This window comes from Pelodiscus sinensis, chromosome 19, assembly GCF_052426305.1.
Source record: "Pelodiscus sinensis isolate ZL-2025 chromosome 19, ASM5242630v1, whole genome shotgun sequence".
Taxonomy (NCBI): domain Eukaryota; kingdom Metazoa; phylum Chordata; order Testudines; family Trionychidae; genus Pelodiscus; species Pelodiscus sinensis.
In genome coordinates this window covers 16463081-16477327 of record NC_143070.1, presented here as the reverse complement: position 1 = coordinate 16477327, position 14247 = coordinate 16463081, and the positions used below count along the sequence as shown (strand labels likewise).

The 14247-nt window shown below is 52.3% G+C and overlaps 1 pseudogene across 1 annotated transcript in view; it reads left to right on the top strand.

Annotated features, from left to right (window-relative positions):
- LOC142823245 (zinc finger protein RFP-like) overlaps window positions 1–7577 on the top strand; it is a 53697-nt pseudogene extending 46120 nt beyond the window's left edge. Inside the window, exon 8 of the transcript XR_016347284.1 lies at window positions 7063–7577. The product of XR_016347284.1 is annotated as a zinc finger protein RFP-like (transcript). The remainder of the gene's footprint in view (window positions 1–7062) is intronic.
- The last annotated feature ends 6670 nt before the right edge of the window (window positions 7578–14247 follow it).

Here is a 14247-nt window from a genome sequence, read left to right as displayed (position 1 = left end):
AACCCAGCTCCCCCCACCCCGACCTCCCCAGGGCTGGGTCCCGCCCTCCATGCCAGGCCAGGCTCTGTGTGAAACCTTCACCTGACAGGGCAGCTGGGCTCCCTTCACCCTCTGCGGGGAAGGAGAGAGATGATCAGCACAGGGGATGCTGGGAGGGGCCAGGCCTAAGGGGACCCCTCCCCCACCTGGCTGCTGTTCCCCTCCCCAGGGGCACTGGCCCTTCCAGCCGCACTGGGGTCTCAGTCCCCTCCAGCTCCGCAGACACCGGGGCCAGCCCAGCCCCAGAGGGGCGTCTCCTGCTGAGAGGCCTGACAGTGGCTGATCCCCCCGTTACTGACACCAGAGGGGCCCTGGGCCCAGCCCGGCCGGGCATTCAGCGGCTGGAAAGTCCATTGGCTCTGGGCTGCTCCTCGCCCACAGGGCAGAGCCCAGCCCCTTTGGGGGCTGGATTCCCAGCGTCCTCCTGGCTCCTTCACACACCCCCAGCACCTGCCAGGGTCAGAGGAGTCTCAGCAGCCTAGGGCGCCGGGATCATTTCTGCCCGTCCTCAGGCAGGACCCCTCACCCCACCTGTTCCTGTCTCATTTCAGTGTCGTTATCTGGCCGCTGTCCAGATGTGCAGGGCCCCATATGCCTGGACAGCTGGGTCGAGAAATGGGGGAAATGCTTCTATTTCTCCACAACTGAAGGGAACTGGCCCGACAGCTGGAACAACTGCTCTGCCCTGGGGGCCTCCCTGGCTGGGATTGACACCCCGCAGGAAATGGTGAGAGACTCGTCGCACTGGCTTTGGTGTGGACACAGCTATACTGGCGAAGCTGTACTTTTGCTAGTCTATTTTACGCCAGACTCCCAAAGCAATTCTAACCTATACAGGCGTGTAAGTGCAGGATTTCTAGTATAACTATGACTGCAGTTGGGCTTCTGTCAGAAAAGCTCTGTTGATAAAATATCACAACCCCAACTCCCATAGCTCTGCTGTCCAGAAATGTTTTCTGTTGTAGAGTAAATATTGGGCACTTTTGAAATTCCTGCCTATACTATGCAGAGTAATCAGACCAATCTAGTTACTTTATATCTCTGCCAGAAAGGACATAAGGACACTGATCTGGCTGAAGAATGTGTTATGTTCTGTTTGCTTCCTTTGACTGAAAGATTTTGAATAACTCACCTGAAACCTTGAACTGTATTTGACTGAACAGTAAAGGGAAGGCGCAGGAGACAAACTGCCAAACATCCTTCCACTCCCGCACAGATGTATAATTGTTAGATATTCTATTGACCATTTATGGGTGAAGGGACAACTCTTCACTCTGTTGCAAGGCTCAAACTCCAGGCAAATCTCTGGCCCACAGACGTCAATGGCAAAGCTTTGATTGAGTTCTGTGGGACCCAGATTTCATCACCACCGATATCGTTTCTTAAGCTCTGACTGACATGGTGATGCTCCCAGCTCTGATTGCCATGCACAACCTAGATGCTCTCAGTTTGCATCATTGCAGAGGTGACTTTTGAGGAGAAACCAAAAGCAGGACAAGATGGTGTCTTTATGGGCCTTGCCTGCAGTGTTTCCCACTTTGTGGGGCAGCGTGTGTGAAAACCCAACATACCTTGTTGAAGACACCTAGAACGGGGGGACTGAAGTTGACACAATCCATGAACTGAACCCGGCACCTGGCCTTATGGTGCTATGCAGGGTTGGTAGGTGGGGTGACCTGGAGGGGTGAAGACAAGAGGTTCATGTCTGCTGCTTTGGGAAAGGGAAGCCAATAGAGGGCTATAAAGCGGCCAATAATGCAGTCTGAGCAGTGAGATGGTGGCAGTGGTATTCTGCTTTGATTTCATTGCAGGGAAGAGGGAGCATTGAGGCCAGGGAGGAGGAGAGTACGCTTGCATAGGAAGAGGTGGTGAGATTTAGACCTGAGATTTAAGGAGAACCACAAATCAGGAATAGTTCCCCGCACAGTAGTTGGGATGAATTGTGATTATGATTCATTTACAAATTATGGGGGAAGTAGTGGATTTACAAGCTCTTGTTTTCAGACAACCTGACAGTTTCTGAGTGTTCTTTAACACTGGTACTTGTTCTCCTTGGCATAACACCCGCTGATCAAAGACTCAAAAACCGAGGAGTACAGGATCTGTCGAAAAGCTCCCCGCTGTCGACAGAACCGCGGCTAAACTGCGGTTTCATTTTTGAATTGGTGCTTGATTGGCACAGCGCCGGAACGTGAGTATGCAAATGAAGCCCAGGATATTTAAATATCCTGGGCTCATTTGCACTTGTGAAGTGCTTTATTTGCATCCCTCTGCCGACGGACGCAATCTAGCCATAGCCAGAACGACAGTCTGTTCCTGCTACAACGAACAAGTGTCTAAATCATCAGGACCCCAGGAAAGCTGGCCAGGAAATGGAGCTACAGAGAGGGGAAAGGGCTTGTCCACGTTCCCACGGCAGATCTCACAAGTCCCATCCCACTGCCCCAGGGACTGGAGAGCGAGCGTTGTCTCTCATTGCACGCCCAGCCAGGCTCACTCATACACCAATGTGCAAATTTGGTGGCTGTCTTAGTTGGAGACATTTTAACATCAGTTTGTGGTGTTTGGTGCGGTGCCGATGGGGCCACATTCCCTCCTTTGTGTCAGACCGGTCCCACGGGGGCTGGCCTTATACACAATGGAGTCATCAGAGCTCTGTCCCTGCTTAGTAAGTAATGTGAGTACCTCTGGGCTTGTGTTTTTCAGGTCCCTTTTTCCCTAAGGTGAATCCCTGGAAGGTGTTTCTAGGAGTGATCTTGGTGGCTTTGCTGGGCTCCTTTGCCCTGATTGTTTATCTCTTCAAACTCAAAGGTAAATGTTGGAGCAGGACATACAGGGACATTCACAAGGGATTTTCTGCAAAGAAGGGGGAAATTAAACCTTTTTGCCTTTGTGGGATGCATCAAAATCACCGTTATTCTAAACATTCTAGGGCCGGTGTAAACACTCTGCGTGTGACATGCTGGAGGGGGTGCAGGCGCTGGCGCTCTGGCTCACAGCCACTCTGCCTGTGCAAATGTAACCCATTCATGTAACTTTGGCTTTTAGCTCAGAGGGTAGAGGCTCCTCTAGTCAGCTCCCAAGGTCCCAGGTTCAAATCCACCTGGTGGTGGTTATACAAGCAATGAGTAGTACAGAGGGTTTTGCATTAGCCCTGTGCAGCATAGGCCAATTTCACAGAATCAAAGATTACTAGAACTGAAGGAACCTCAAGAGGCCATTGAGTCCAGTTCCCTGCCCTCACGGCAGGACCAAGAATGGTCTAGATCATCCCTGACAGGTGTCTGTCCAACCAGCTCTTAAATATCTCCAGGGATGGAGATTCCACAACCCCCTTGGCAACTTATTCCAGTGTTTCACCACCTTGGCAGGTAGGAAGTTTTTCCTAATGTCCAACCTAAACCTCCCGTGCTGCAGTTTCAGCCCATTGCTTCTTGTCCTATCCTCGGAGGCCAAGGAGAACAATTTTTCCCCTTCTCCTTGTGACGCCCTTTTAGATACCTAAAAACCACTATTATGTCCCCTCTCAGTCTTCTCCTTTCCAAACTAAACAAGCCCAATTCTTTCAGTCTTCTTTCACAGGCCATGTTCTCTTGACTTTTCATCATTCCTGAAATGTGGTGCCCAGAACTGGACACAATACTCCAATTGAGGTCTGATCAGCCCAGAGCAGCGCAAAAGAATGACTTCTTGTGTCTTGCTCACCACAGTCCTGTTAATGCAGCCCAAATCTTTTTTTTGCAACGGTGTCTCATTGTTGACTCCTATTTAGCTTGTGGTCCCCTAGGTCTCTTTCTGCCGGATTCCTCCCTAGGCAGTTGCTTCCCATTCTGAATGTGTGAAACGGACTGTTCCTTCCTAAGTGGTGTATTTTGCATTTGTCCCTATTAAACTTCATCCTAGTTACCTCAGAACATTTCTCCAGCTCCATTTCATGTGTATAATCCTTGGCAAGTAGGATTTCCAAAGCTGCCTAAATGATGTAGGGGACATCGGGACTTCTTGCCCTAGTCACTTAGGCAGTGTTGGGAACCGCACCCTGCATGTAGATCCTGGAAAGAGAAACCCCCCAATAATCATTGATTTGTTTGTCCTTGTTTTCTAGAGAAACAAGCTTCACTCAGTAAGTGTCATTCTCCTTCTTCCTACGTGTAAAATCTTTGTACTAACATGTGTCCTTAAGAAGGTGCTTTATTTCTGTAGGGTTTTGTCTTTGTTTTTTGTCATTTATAATATACATTTAAAAATGAATGGTGGTCTCAGAGTAAGCATGAGAATTCTCATGCCAAAATGTCACTTGAGAGAGTATTCTGAGCTACTAACACGTACTGATTTTTGAATAGATGTTGAGCATTAACCTTAGTTCTGAAAATCTAACAAAATAAAATGAAGTAACATGATGCGAATCATCTTTTGGTCAAGATAGATGAACACTTATGGAAGGGGGTGTGTTCTATGACTAGTAATCAAAGAAAAGCAAGTGCTCAAAGTTTAATATAAGAAACCCTTCTCCCCTATTCTTGTACATTTTTTAGAATAACCCCTGTAGCCACAAGATTCAGTGGCAGGTGGCATTGATTTCAATAAGAGCAGGCACGTGCTTGAAATAGGTTTTCTAGGTTTTCTTGGCTCATTTGTAAGTGTAACATGTTTGCAGGTAAAAGTTTGGCTGTAGCTTACCAGGACTAATTCCACAGGCAGCGGAGCTGTATGAAATACAAAAGAACCCAGCCGCAAGGTTGTGTTTGTGAAGTGTTTGCACAAACATCACTTAGGCATCTTTGGAAACAGTGTTTGTGCAGCTCTCTTTTTTTTCTGATTTATTTGACATTGCTAGTAGAATTTGTAACTTGCAACTTTCTCACGGCGTCAATGAGCACAATGTTGAATTCTGCATATATAACAAAGTGGGTCGCCTCAGGGTACAGAAATTGTAGGGAGGGCCGGAGAGGGAAGAAAACAGCCAGGCATAGCTCAGGTCTTGCCCCTATCTGACTCCCCCATACTCCAGCTCCTCACTGCCCCCTGAGGACTTCCCACCCCAATCCAATCCAATCCCCACTGCTCCTTGCCCCAGACCACCCCACCCCCGGATTCCCGTCCCCTGACCAACTCTGCCCCATGACTGCACCACCCAGACCACTGGGGTTGGTGGCACCACAGCTGTGCTGCCCGGCCACAGCTGCAGTCACACTGCCAGGAGCCTGGGGCAGGTGGCGTGAAGAGCGAGGACTGTGGGGAGGGGGAAAGAAGGGAGAGAGCTGAGGGCTCCGCTCAGGGCCGGATAGCAGGGCAGGTGGGGCCCACGGACCGTGGTTTGCTCTCTCTGAGATCGAGCGTGTGCTCAGATCACCTCATTGATGTTTCTCTGCTTGGTCGTAGGGTGGAGAAGATTGGCATTCCATAAAGGAGAAGGTAACCGACGTTAATGGTTTGTCCGTATTCAGATGTCCCCTCCCATGTGACAATGTGGCTCCTTTGCCATTACTGTGGAAGCAGGGTGAGGCCTGAGATTTTTGGAGCGTCAGCACCAGCAGCTGCAGTTTAAAAGCTGCTGTAAGGTCACGACTCTTCTGCCAGGTGGTACCAGGGCTCCCTTTTAACAACACCTCACAGAGCCTCCTCAGGCTGTATTCCCAGGCTGGCTGAACTCAGCGGTGGAGAGGCCATTTACAGCTGCCTGCCTGTCCCCTTCCTCCGGGTATGTCTATACTACCACCCTAGTTCGAACTAGGGTGGTAATGTAGGCAATCGGAGTTGCAAATGAAGCCCGGGATTTGAATTTCCCGGGCTTCATTAGCATGTTGTCGGCCGGCGCCATTTTTAAATGTCCGCTAGTGCGGACTCCGTGCCGTGCGGCTACACGCGGCATGGACTAGCTAGTTCGGATTAGGCTTGCTATTCCGGACTAGCTGTACACAACGTGGAACGAGGCATACAGCTAGTTCGGAATAGCAAGCCTAGTCCGAACTAGCTAGTCCGTGCCGCATGTAGCCGCGCGGCACGGAGTCCGCACTAGCGGACATTTAAAAATGGCGCCGGCAATATGCTAAAGAAGCCCGGGAAATTCAAATCCCGGGCTTCATTTGCAACTCCGGTTGCCTACATTACCACCCTAGTTCGAACTAGGGTGGTAGTGTAGACATGCCCTCCCTCTGCTCCACTCCCCTTGCCCCAGAGATGTAGCCCCCCCCCCCCAGTGATCTCCTTTTCCATCCCATCCAATATGGTTCCAGGCACTGGTCTCTCCCTCTCTCCCCTCCCTTGTCCCTCCCTCCTGGCTGTCTCTCTCCAGCACGCTTGGCTTGGCCTGGCCTCCTTGGCAGCTCTTGGCCTTGGGCTCCCCTTGTTCTTTGGTGCAGGGCGTCCAAGAGGGGAGTTTCCCTTCCCCCCCCAGTGACTGAGGGGCTGTGCTCAGCATGGACTCTGGAGCACTCGGGGATGTTGCTCTTTCTCCTGCCCCCGGCAGAGGACCCAAGAGTCCATGGGAGGGGGAAGGAATGGATCAGACCCCAGAGCACCAGGGCACGGGGCACAGACAGGGGCAGTCCTGGGCCCATTGCAGGCAGCTGGGGAGCTGCTGAGAGCAGAGCTCTGGTCCTGTTCCCCTTTTCCTCTCCCCCCGCGTGAGCTCAGCTTCTCTCTCCGTCCGCCCAGCCCCCGCTGGGACCCCCCTCAGCTCCCTGGGGCCCCTCTTCCTTCTGTCACCCCTGAGTCAGCTTCCTGCCATGGCTGGGACAGAGACACCCCCGTTCCCTCCGCACCCCCAGTGCAGGACTCGCCTTGTTCAGCCTCTTCCCGCCCAGCCCAGCTGGGGCCGGTCCCTGCCCCTCCCTGCTGGCTCTGCGGGGTCTGGGCGCTGGGCCGGAGGCTGAGCAGCCTGGTGGGGGGCAGGTCGGAGCTCGGCCCAGAGCCCCAGTGCGGCGGGAAAGGAGCCGAGCCCAGACGTGCCGTGCGGGGGGGAGACGTGTCACAGGGGGAATCACAAACTCTGCCCCTCACGCTCTGATTCTCTCCCCCCAGCCAACATGACTCTGGATCCAGACACGGCCCATCCCAACCTCATCCTGTCGGAGGATGGGAAATGGGTGAGCTGTGACTCCGTATCACAGCAACGGCCCAACACCCCGGAGAGATTTGACACCGTGTGCTGTGTGCTGGGCAGTGAGGGCTTCACCTCGGGGAGACATTGCTGGGAGGTGGAGGTGGGGGATGGGCGATACTGGGATGTGGGGGTGGCCAGAGAGTCGGTGAACAGGAAGGGAGGGTTCAGCTTGACCCCTAAAGGCGGGATCTGGGCTGTGGAGCGGCACTGGGAACAGTTCCGGACTCTCACTGCCCCAGTGACCCTCCTGCCCCTGAGCCCCCCCAGCAGGATCTGGGTTTGTCTGGACTGTGACCAGGGGCGGGTGACATTTATCGATGCTACAGCCGAGGCCCCGATCTTCACTTTCCCTCCGGGCTCCCTCCCCGGGGAGAAAATCTGACCCTGGATCTGGGTGTGGGACACAGGCGACTGGCTCCAACTGTATCCCTGAAATCAGCCTCTCTGGCATCTATAACCCTAGAGGATTCCCCCCTGCTCAGCCCCTGGCTCCTCATCTCTATGATCCCAGAAGCTCCTCCCGCTTCCTCGCAGATCTGGAGAAGGGAGGTGGGAGAAACCTACTGCAGCCCCAGAGAATAGACAGGCACTGAAAGGCAGAGGTGGGGGCTGGGCAAGATCAGAACTAACAGGCGGGCTGGGGACAGGCGGAGGTGGGGGGTGGGCTGAGACAGAACTAACAGGCGGGCTAGGGACAGGCGGAGGTGGGGGGTGGGCTGAGACAGAACTAACAGGCAGGCTGGGGACAGGCAGAGGTGGGGGCTGGGCAGGATCATAACTAACAGCCGGGCTGGGGACAGGCGGAGGTGGGGGCTGGGCAGGATCACAACTAACAGGAGGGCTGGGGACAGGCGGAGGTGGGGGTGGCAGGACACAAAATTAACCAATCAGGGTTGGGGAGAAGCTGGAGGCTCTGCAGCAGCAGGAGGCGATTTGCAGAGATCTGAGTCCATTGGGATGGCCAGAAGGGAAGGGATAAAATCAAGACAAAGAATGGGACCACATCAGATGCCCGTCCACTGCCCCAATCTTGGGGTCCCTGGGCACATTCTTGGGGGGGAGGCTCTCTAGGCCCTGCCTGAGGGGTGTCACCCCCTGCCCAATGAGCTGACCCTTCAGCGTCCCACATGCTGAACCCCCCCCCCCATCTCCCAGAGCTCCACGCCATGGTAATCTCTCTTGGCACAAGTCCCACCCAGTAGGGCTCTGTGACTTCACCAGACAAAGCACAAAAGAGCTCAGATCAAAAGAGCCTGTAGCACCCGCGGGGTGTGTGTATGTGTGTGTGCGCTCATTGAGGGGAGCCACCAGGGCATTCCAGCACCCACTTCCACCTGCTCATTTCACCCCCATAACCTGGCTCTTCCCTACCTCCCCCCCCATCCCCCACCTTAGCTCACGGTCTCTCCCTGCACTGACATCTCTTCGGTGGGTACTGAATGCAGGCAGCAGAGCAAGGAAAGGTGTCTGCCACCCTAACTATAAGGGATTAAAGGAACCAAGGCCAGATGTCTGCCTCCCACCTCAGCTCCCTCCATCCCTGGAGGGGACTGAAAGGGACAGATTCCAGCCAACCCTCCCTGCCTGCACACACCAGCAAAGTGGACGCAGCAAGGAGGGGACGGGACCGAGTCCAGGTGGTTCATTTGTGATGAAAGACGTGCCAGAGCTCAAGCAATTTTTTTTTATTTTTATTTTTACTTTACATTTATAACTGATGCAACAAGTCCAGACGTGCTGGGACTAGGAGCTGCGACCACCGGAGAAGAGAGGGGGGACTTGATAGCATCCTTCAATCACTTGAAGGGAGGTTCCAAAGAGGGTGGAGCCAGTGTGTTCTTGGTGGTTGCAGATGAGCAATGGTCTCAAGTTGCAGTGGGGGAGGTCTAAGTTGGATAGTAGGAAAAGGTATTTTCCGAGGAGGGTGGTAAGACACTGGGATGGTTGCTGAGCAGATGAGGACGCTGCTGGCGGGGAGCTGTCTGGGGGTGGTGACATCGGGTTAGCCCCATTGTCTTCTCTCCTCCTTGTCTCTAGTTGAGTTTGAGTTCATTTGCCCAGCCACCTGCAGCTGGTTGCCAGGATTCCCAGGACAGGGGGGCCAACCCTGGGCAAACCGCCCCCCCCCCCCCACTTGCTGTCTCTGGGCTCTGTTTGGTGGCTAGGGCCAGCTGCTATTAGTCACCCTCTCTGGGACCCTGCTCTCCCTTTAATTCCCAGCTGCCTGGCCCCCGGTCCTTCCTGCACACCGGCTGGGAAGCCGCTGCTGTGCTCTGTGACAGGGACCCTGGAGTGTTGGCAGCTCCTCGGGCTGGACTCAAGTTACTTACGAAATTGCTCCTCCAAGGTCGTGTGCACCCCTGTGGGTTTCACCATGATCCCCCACCGTGCAGCCTGGATCCTGCCAACAGTATGGGGACACGCCCCACTTGGGCAAAGGGGATCGTGGGGGAGGTTGATTGGAGTGTGTGTGTATGTGTGTGTGTGGGAGCGGGGGAGATGCTTAGCAAGGGCTCTGCAGGGACACAGCCCAGAGATCATTAATCTAGAGAGGAATGCTGTTTGCTTTTTGCTCCCTGCTTGCAGAAAGCAGATCTTTCTCTGTGTCATGCTGGCACTGTCCCAGGCTGGGTATAGCTGCCCGTGGGCTGGTGGGGAGGCAGGTGAGTGGCAGCGAGGGGAGAATTCTAACCCGGGGGCCTTTCACAGCCCCTGGCAGTGGGCAGGGCTGGTACAAGGGTTTGGGCAGGGAGAAATGGGCTCTTAGTATGTGCACCTAAACTCTTAATGGGGATAAAGTTAAAAAAACAACAAATGGTCTGGTAGCACTTTATAGACTAACAAAGCATGGAGATTAGTAATAGGTAGCTGTGTTAGTCTGATCTTGCTAAAACAAAAGGAAAACTATGTAGCACTTTAAAGACTAACAAGATGGTTTAATAGGTGATGAGCTTTCGTGGGCCAGACCCACTTCCTCAGATCATATTCTGGAAGAGAATTGGCATGACCATATATACCAGAGGGATACAATGAAAAAAGTGAACACATTATAAAACTGCCAAATCAGATTAAGTACAGAAGCTCGCACGAGGGAGAGGAAGGGAAAGAACAGCTATTTCTGAGTTAATAAATGGCTAATCAGGGTGATAAGTGGGGAAGCTCTTTGGCACCTTTATTGTTTGGTTGATAATATTCCAGACTTCCGTTATCTTAATTGACACCATAAGTGTGAATTACATTTGTGGCTGAATTGTAATGCCAACCCTTCTCTGTGTCTATAACAAGACAACCACTTGGAGATCTTTTAAGTGTGACCAGGTAGATTGAAGTGTTCCCAACAGGTTTCTGTATATTCTCTTTAGGAATAGCTGATTTGTGTCCATTGATTCTTTCTAGTAGGGACTGTCCAGTTTGGGAAATTGTCTTAATTGGGGAAACTGCTGCATTTTCTGCATCCCAGCTCCTCTCCTTGTGACATGTTATGCTTGGGGAGAATTAGCTGTCTCTTGGTAAAGTTGGCAAACATCAATTTCACACACACTGTACAAATACTATATTTCTGTTGCAGGTGATCAAAATGTAGATATGAGAAATACTGCTTCCAAACTTTGCAGTCACCGGCCTATTTCTGAATGAGGCTTGTTACAGATGCCTTGGTGAATGAAGAGCTAAACACGGGTCTGATTTGTTGGTTGAAGGATATTTACCATGAGGTTAGATTTTGTTTTAATGGCTTACAATGCATTACTTGCTTGAATCCGTGCATCAGGGTCTCACTAAATAATTGTCTGAGCTCCAATTTTGTGCAGCTGTGAAAATGTTAAAAGGAATGCTGAAAAATCAATATTCTCTATCAATGATAGATAAACCTAAAACTCTGCTCAGCCTAGTTATGGACAAAATAGGGGGTGGCAATTTAAAAGTTATGCCCTCTCCTTACCCCACTGATCTGCTAATAGCCTAGATGAGCTGTAAGAAAATGACTTTGTATAGTTAGCTGTCCTTGTATCTGTCTGTTGCCTGATTGAAATGCAATTTCAGACCATTTCCACTAAGGGGGCAGGATTGTGGTTAGCTTGTCCTGTTCCCTCAAAAGGCTGTTCTGAACCACTCCCCTCACTCAAAGGTAGAGAAATGCAATTCAAGGATGGAATGTGTTTTCTCACCAGGCATAACTGGCCCATGGAGCTCTCTGCCACAAGAACTCCTTGATGGTCCTTTCTGAATCCTGCCCAGCTCTTTACATTGATGGGCCCGTTCAGAGACTGTCAGTATCACACAAGAACCTGGAGAGCAACGGACTCTACCCTTCTGTGGCAAGATACAAGCTGCCGCTTGTAACTAATGGGGGTGAGGGAGGGGCAGGTTATTGCGTTGCTGTCCAGTACAGCAATGTCCTGCCCCTCTGATGAAGTTGGTGGCTGTTAGAGATGGGAAGCTCCCTTTGGATCAGCTGAGTGGGCCACCCTACTGCTGTCAGAGGTTATAAGGACTGTGGGGGCAACCCCCCGAGGGCAGACAGCAGGAACTGCCCCCATTGTAAAATTCCAGGCTCTCACATTGAACTATAACAACTTCTTAGTATTTGCATAGGGGCAGGGATCATGCCTGTCTCTTTATTAGAAAGATGGGACATTGTTCCACACATGGGAACAATCAGAGCTGAGGATCAGACCCCAGAGGGGCGCTGGCTCCTTTCACCAGCTGGGGGGCTGGGCTCAGGGATTTCAGTGGAGCTGCCCCAGGGCACAATAGCCGGGGGCCTGGCCCCACTCTCTGACCATGGAACTGGCCCCCTCTAGCACACGCCTCCCTGTGTGTGTCAGGGGCTTTGGGAGTCTTCAGCCAACAGTGGCTGCAGAGAGACCAGGGCAGCCCCAGCTCTGTCGGCTCCACCTGCCCTGGCTGTGCAGGGCTGGGGCTGGGCAGATAAACCAGCGACACCAGCCAGCCTGAGTGACGTGGCAATTCTCTCCACTGGAACCCGCCAGCCCAGCCCTCACCGGGCAGCAGGGAAGAGACACAGCCAGGATCCTTCAGCACCTGGAGTTGGTTTGGTCGGCACCTGCTAACCTGGGGATAAAAGCAGAGCCAAGGACACTGGTTCATTGGAACACGGCTCAGACACAACTCGCCATCCGATGATACTGGAAGGGGGGTTTCCCTGATCACCCCACGTAGCCAAACTGCACCTGAGCTGTAATCGAGGTAGCTGCTTTGAAATTGCCCTTAGGAAGGGCTCTGCTGGCCCTGCCAGACCAACAGTCACCAGGACTTAGCTAGCACTGGCTGCAGATAGGTGGTTCCAGTGACCACATCACAGACGTTGTGTCCTCATGATGGGGAACAGGTCATGTTGTGACATGATCTTAGTGGAAAGGGGTATTGCTTTGAAATATAATTTCCCTTAGGATGATGTGGGGAAGATAGTGGGCAGAAAGAAGACTTTTTCTCTCCTTCCCAAGATGAGGGGTCCACTGGGCTGAAGAGCAAATAAATAATGTGATTTGTCCAGCAGTAGTTGCCACTTTCTGACTAGAAGAGGGGAGGTTGTCTAGGGCACACAGTTTGAACCCAGCTGTGGGAGAAAGCTGTGTAACTGTTAAACCACAGGGCTGAGTTCAGGTGCCTGGGTTCTGTTCCTACAGCTGCTACTGACTCAGTGACTCTGTGGACGTAGCAGGGGGGTGCTTACTGCCGATGCCTTAATTCCATCCTCTCCGCCATGGCTGTAGCAAGCTCATCCAAAACGCCTTGAGCTCTGTGGAGAGCAGGTTCTGTGCAACTGCAAAGACCTTTAGGGCAGCAGTTCCCAACCACTGGTTCACAGACCTCTGCTGGTTTGTGAACCGCTGGCATCTGGCCACGGGCCTGGGAACAACACCCAGCTAGTGTTCACTCTGAGGCTCATCCAGCTCAACAGAGCCATGCAGTGGCTGCTCAGCTACTCTGGGGCGGGCAGCTGGAGAACTCACCACATGGCCCTTCCCCAGGGCTGGAGCTGTGGACCGCATGGCGGGCGGCCTGCGACTTCTCCGGCAGCCTTGGCATGACGGGTGGCTCATGGCTGCAATTGCAACTCTGGCCGGAGCCAGAGCCCCATGGTGGGTGCCCCACAGCTGCTCCTGTGACCCCTGTGTGGTGGGCAGTCTGTGGCTGCTCCAGCAACACCCTCCGGGACCAGAACCAGAGCTACATGGCGGGTGCCCACCGCTTCTTGGGCTGTGCCAGCCGGGGCCAGAGCCACGTGGTCAGCACGGGGAGGTGGGGAGGTTCTAAGGAGGGGAGGGGGGGAGCTGGTGGAGCTAAAGCTGGCTGTTTGCAGCAGCTCTGGGGGCCAGGACTCTTGGCAGACCAATAACATTTTATTTGCATAATAAATATGCAACTAAAACTGTTGCCCAGGTTCATCAGTTAACAATGGACTCGGATTCACATGCACATCCCTAGTAGAAAGCTGGTTTTCAGCTTACTCTGATGCAAGGTGCTAAACTAATTTTCCAACGACTTTCTTTGAAGTGTAATTAGAAAAATGCACTGGTTGAGTGAGTCACCTCTCGCCCTGACATTTATTATGGTTATCAGGATGACTTATTAAATACTCATGTCATAGCATGACACATCTTGCAAAGCAGTTTGGGTATGTCTACACTGCCACCCCAGTTTGAACTAGGGTGGCTAATGTAGGCATTCAAACTTGCAAATGAAGCCCGGGGTTTAAATATCCCGGGCTTTATTTGCATGTTCCTGGGTGCCGCCATTTTTAAATGCCCCGTAGTTCGAACTCCCTGCCTGCAGCTACACGCGGCATGGACTAGGTAGTTTGAATTAAAGCTCCTAATTCGAACTACCATTAAACCTCCTTGCAGGAAGAGTAATGGTAGTTCAAATTAGGAGCTTTAATTCGAACTACCTAGTCCATGCCGCATGCAGCCACGGGCAGGGAGTTCGAACTACGGGGCATTTAAAAATGGCGGCACCCGGGAACATGCAAATAAAGCCTGGGATATTTAAATCTGAACTAGGGAGGCAGTGTAGACATACCCTTTGGTATTTGTCATGGTACTTTGAGTTGAGAGTTTTGACAAGTAAATGAGGTGGAG